This window comes from Dendrobium catenatum, unplaced genomic scaffold (genome assembly GCF_001605985.2).
Source record: "Dendrobium catenatum unplaced genomic scaffold, ASM160598v2 fragScaff_scaffold_1608, whole genome shotgun sequence".
NCBI lineage: Eukaryota > Viridiplantae > Streptophyta > Magnoliopsida > Asparagales > Orchidaceae > Dendrobium > Dendrobium catenatum.
Genome location: NW_021320070.1, coordinates 7,180,886 through 7,187,300, shown reverse-complemented (window position 1 = coordinate 7,187,300; position 6,415 = coordinate 7,180,886).

The following is a 6,415-nucleotide window of genomic DNA, read 5'->3' as shown; positions in this document are numbered from 1 at the left end:
ATAGAAATGATGAAATTTGAATATGATTTGCTTATTTTTTATCCTTTAGAGAGAATGTTGAAATATACATCCATGGTTAATTGGGCATGAGTGTCAAAGTTTTGTTATGTTACAAGAGGATGCAGCTAATATAACTGAATGGAGTTATGAGCATTGCCAATGTTGTTTTGAGGAACTTTGACTTTGGAAACTTAAAAATGCCTTTCAACTTGGGGTCCACGGCATATTTGAATTTTATCATGTAGGGTCCGAAGAGTAAGTGTTTTTCAAATTGAATTAAAAATTGCTCTCTACACCACATATATGCACTTTTTTTGGCAGAATGATCATGTTGTCATCAAATAAATTGTAGTGCTTAATACAGTAGAAAAGAATAAAACATTACAGCTTTTGGTAAATCTTTATTTATTTTACAATTGATTTCAGCCCAATAGTTAACAATATACAATAGGTGATAATATAATTAGCTCACCGAAAAGCATCTATTCGAATGTAAACACTAGAATATTGGTTATAAACCATGGTACGAGTAACAGGAAAGCTAACAACTGTAATTACAATCAGAGTAACATATATAACAACTTGATTTGGAACAACTCATACTTCGCACGGTCTTCAAAAATTCTCCAAATTTATGTCCTTCTTCTGGTCTTGGTATTGGATAATGATTTATGTTTGATGATGTTTGATCGGCCTCATCAACCATCTGAAGAAATTGGCAATCATCTTTTGTCCTTTACAGAGTACAATGATAATAATATCTAGCCCTCGAGTCTCACTCTCGATATGTTTTATATAAATGCTTGCAATGTTGCTAATAACAAAATAATGTGTCATGTTCATGCTTGTAGAACCTGTCGAATATCTATAAGTCATCTGAATAAGGTAAAGAGACAAATAAATGCAACTTAGATATACTTACTTCATATAATAATACGAAACAAATTAGTTCTACACAACATTGGGAGCAGGTAGCAAAAGCATCATTAAAATTCCTATGAATGCTGCCAACCAACGAATGGAGCATGTATTGAGACTAGAGAACAAACCAAGCAACCAGATTCAAGATGCAAGCAATATTCATCTACGAAGATGAGATTAAGGAAACAACAACAAATACGGGTTGCTTCTCCTACTGTCTGACACCAAGGCTGTCAATAATCCCACGTTTTGGTGTGGGTCTTGGTGCAACATAGATCATCCAGCTAGGTGATCGCCCAACATAAATAACTCATTTTCATCATTGTTTGGACTAGCGGAGACAATATCAGATGTTAAATTTCCACTGAAGTACAGGCAACTATGGGATGTAAGTGGCGACCGGCTCGTCGAGCGGTCGAAACTCGATGTTACGGGAGCTCAATGCAGCCCAGTTATGAGTTGGAGTGATAAACGGCTTTATTAAAAAAAGATTTTTTGCTTTGTATAGTATATACATGAAATCAAAGATAGCTTTTTTGCTTTGTATGATTTAGTCCCACATCACTTGTGATATTTTGCTTTGTATAATTTATATAGCTTTTTTGCTTTTGCATATGATAGGAGCTTGTATTGAACTTTGTAAAGTCATGTGATGATATTGCAAGTAATGATATAACCATAGTCTCTAATATTTATTTACTAGTTTTAATAAATAAATATTTATATTAATGATTAAGTTTATCATTTATTTAATATTAAATAATTTATTTAATTTTTTTTTAAAAAAATTTGGACAGGCCGATTTTAGAAAATTGGGACCGGTTCGCCGGTTTTTGGTTGAACCAGCGGTTTTGGCCGGTTTGATGCACACCCGATTTTTAAGGATAAATCTGACCGGTCTTAAGACTGATTCATTGTTGAACTGGTCGGATCGGACCGGCCGGTCCGATTTTCAAAACGTGGGTTTTTGAAGCATTTAAGGTTCTATTTAATTCAAAACAAATTTTTTGTTTAAAAAAATGCAAATTCATTTCTAAAAAAAAAAATAAATAAAAAATAAAATACTTCAAAACTGGCGGCTAGAGTTCATGTGTTTGGCTTGCACGCGAGGACGTGCCAATACCCATCGACAAAACCAATTGTCCAGTTCGAGTCGGGCCTCAAATTTGGGCCTAAGCAAACCCTTTTACGCCATTTTTGGGCTCTCTAAGATAATATTTTCGATATTTGGGTTCAACTTGGCACTTTTTGATCCAAATGAAGACTACAACTCATTTGGGCAAATTTGTAGAGTTTCGGCTAAAAAATTTTAAATAATTGTTAGAGAAGGTTGTTATTATGACTGAATAAATATTATTTGATTCATGACTCCTAGGGGAGGCCCATATTAAATTAAGACAAGTTATTTTTCTTTTGAATTGTTCTAAAATTATAATTTTTGTATCTCAAAAAATTTTTTTGGGGACTAAATATAATTTCAATAATACAATTTTTGAAATATAAAATGTGACAAATAATCTCATAAAAAAATATTTCCAAACAAGCACAAATCTTGAAGCAGTCTTTTGAATGGAAATACCCATAAATTATATCATGACAAGCACAAACCTTGAAGCAATATTTGAATTGGAAATTTTTAAATTGAATTCATGACCTACCAACCTTTGATTTCGGCAAACTTATAATAAAATTGAACACCTCGATGAGACAAGTTCAGCATTATCAAAAATATTTTGATCCAAATTTAAATGAGCCAAAATCAAATACTTGAAGCATAGTAAAAAACTTTATATCATTAATTGAATAATTAAATAATCTCTGAATTTTGCATACTTATTCTCAAGATAGCCATTTTAATGACAAAAATCTAACACAACCAAGATCACTCAATTTTGAGAACAATAAGGCACTTAAATGCTAAAAAATATTGATTTATAATCTATGAGATCAATATTGGTCATTTGATAGAGTTTGTTGGATATTTTTGAATAAATTTTTGAAAATGTCACTCTATAAAATTATAAAAAGCCCTTATTTTTTAAATGAAGAAAGAGCTTGAAATTAAACATGGTGTTAAAGAAGAAAAAGAAGCTATGTTAAACGATCTTCCTCAATGACCATCTTCCCCTTAACATCATTGTTCAATACTATCATTCAATCATAATCTTTCAACTATCATTGATTAATCGTTGTCATTCAAGGATTCAACTTATGTACCTTGATTACCATCTCTTGATCACTATATTTTGGCCACCATCATCAACCTCCACTGCTTCAACACTTTTCACTGCATACTCAAATGAGATCAAGCAAGCGTTCACAACTTTTTAATCTTCTTACTTTTCCAATTGGGAAGAAAAGTAATCTTCTATAATCTTACTATACATCGAATATTTTCAACTAGGTTTGGCCTTATAACTTTTTGATGTAGTGGATCGTCGGAAGATTCGACCTGCAAGAAGGATTTGGGGATTCCCAATCCAGGGAAGAAGAAGAAGAAAAGCTTTAAAAGCTTCAAAGACTAATATATTTCATTCAATACCTTTCCTATTACAAAACCTCATATTTATAAAGCAAAAAGAGAATTCTAGAACCTCATTCTAACAAACTTAGATAAGATGTCCTAGGGAACACCATAAGCAAAAGATGCACCGCATCATTTTTTTTCTCATTTTTCATATAAAAATTATATTGCCTTTTGCGGTTTTCTTTTATATACATGTGCATTCAATTTATATATAAATTTAGCATGTTAAAATATCTCTACTTTCATGACTGTTATAGCACACACTCCCACTATGAAATTATAAAATAATATGCAATTGTTGTTGCTCTCTCTAAACATGTATAATCAAACATGAATATGAAGATAATGCTCTTCAGATAAGTATTGAAATTTTTGGGCAAACATAAACAAATAACATATATAGTTAGTGCGTGTTAAGAAATTGGGAGGAATCTTGAGAGTTTCTTAAGCTCTTCTTGATCATCTTGCAAGATAGAGAGGGAGAAGAGGGAAGAGAGCATAATTTGGACGAGGAAAATCTATCATATATAAGGCTTTACTAAATTTTTTTCCAAATTTAATACATCACATATGACCTTATCTATTTATTGAGATTTACAATGATGTGATAACATACAAGAATAAAATAATCTAAAATTAATTCAATTCATAACATTTAGCTTAAAAATATTTTCACATAATATATCCGCTCTAAGAATATTTCATTAAAAAGATTTGTCACTCGATAATTTCCCTCAATACATATCATACTATACAAATTAAATTTTAATAAAAAAATAGATAAGCTTATTTCATAATTTTCTTATGTTTTTCTTATTGTTCTATACTAGTACCAAACTACAAACCCAATTGATTTTGAATATATAGAATAATATATAACAAATTGATGATAAGGCAACCTGAAATAGTTGAAAATGTCCAATAATTGTAAACATAGAAAAATTAAATTAAAAAAGCGATAGTTACTCGCTTATGAATAAATTAATTAAAATGTTGGGTAAGAAAATAATTTAAATATTATTTTATCCCCCGAATCTTGTGCCTTTTGGCCTTCCAACTTAGTTTCTACAATACACTTCTTGGACCAATAAAGGCTTTTTTTTAAGGGGAAATCATATAAGGGCTTATGCATTCATTAAAAAAGAGTTACAAGTCGTTAAAATATCCAAAAGCTCACTAAAAATATAATATTTCAAGCAAAACTTAAGAGCTAAAGAATAAAAATTATTACAATCATAAAGAAAGCAAAAGAAATACAACAGAAGAACAAAATGGGCACCATAAGCAATGACGAGCAAAACAACCACACTTGTAGGAAAGGATTAGGAAGAAGCACCTGCAAGAGAGAAAACAAACAAAACCATCCTATAACAAGCAACCAAAAGGTCATCACAGAAATACCAAAGTTTATCACATAAGAAGCTAAGAAGGAGCCAGCTAACACCTGAACAAAACATAACCATCAAACCCCAAACAAACAAAATAAGACCCCACAAGGACCAGCAATCAACCAATTCTCAAAGCACTCATGAGCACAACCAAAAGGCCAAGCCGTAAGGACTTTAGAAAAGAAGAAAAGAAAAATTTAAGATTTTTTTTTTTGGATTTCCTTCGCTTGCATTTACCAACTAAAAAAAATTATCCTCAATTATTTGAATCACATTTAATTAATCGATTTCCCTTGAATGCAATAATGGCACATACGTCTCTTCCCCAACATCCTAATTAGTGGCTAATCATACCCATCAAGCCAGTCACCTTGAAGCACCACACTCTCCTTCGAGTTGGCATCTAAATGAGCTCGCAAATCATCATTTGTAATAAGAAGAATAAGAATATCAAAGAGGGGAACAGGGTATTCAAATCACATTAATTTCATCATAAAATCGAAAGCAAAGCAGCAGTTAACGGGTCAACACCTCCATCAATTAAACTGACATTATATGTATCCACATTCACCTCATTATCATATGAGAGCTATCATCTCATTAACCACCAAAGTTTTGATAAGCAAAATAGGCAAAGTAGAAGCAACATTATCCATAATTTACGCAACACCATGAGCATTCATATCAGGATGAACACTAGTATTAATTGGATTTGAAATAACATCATTGTTGGACATCGGGATAGAATCATGAATGGGGCGACAAGAATGCCCTTAACATTTACATTTATCACATAAGGGAAGGAATTCCTCCATCACAGCTTGTTGTATGTAGCCACAACTATTAGGACCAAGCCACACTTTGCCAGAATATTTTTTAGTGATTTCAAGTTCAATTAAAACACGGGCAACATACGGATGAGAACCTAAAGCAGTAGCATTATCAACGTTTAACAGACGACCAAACAATAGTCCCAGGTCGTCGAGGATACTTGGGGAAAATAGATGAGAATGCAAGTTAATTGAGAAATTAGATCTAATTGGGAATAACAGGAGATTCAACACGCGTATACCAATTAAATGAGATCATTTGGTCAATTTTATGTAGCACTTATAAACTAAATAAGAATATTTATGACAAAAAATTTTCATATAATCAAGATCATTTCCCAACTTGATGAAAGCATGAGATTGATCTAACATGGTAACCAAGAAGTCTCCAATCAACTTAAGATCGTAATTAAAAAAAAAAAAAAAAAAAACATAACCTCCGAATTAAGAGAATCAAGACTACGATGACAAGAGGTGAAAAAACCAAGTAAAGCAAATTTAAGAGGCTTGGCTAGGGTATAAATCTCCTCCTCTAAAATAATCCATAAAGATGGCAAACCCTAAAATGTAGTAGTTTTAAAGTCGGGAAACACACAAAAGAAGAAGAACCAGATAAATCATGCATCAAGGAATGAACGAGACTTGATCGACCCTTCCAAAAAATCAGGGTTGACCCGCTAATTCATTGCCAAGACGAGCAAGGAGGAAGCAAATTAGCGAATAGCTTGAGTGTGGAAGAAAAAATGGCA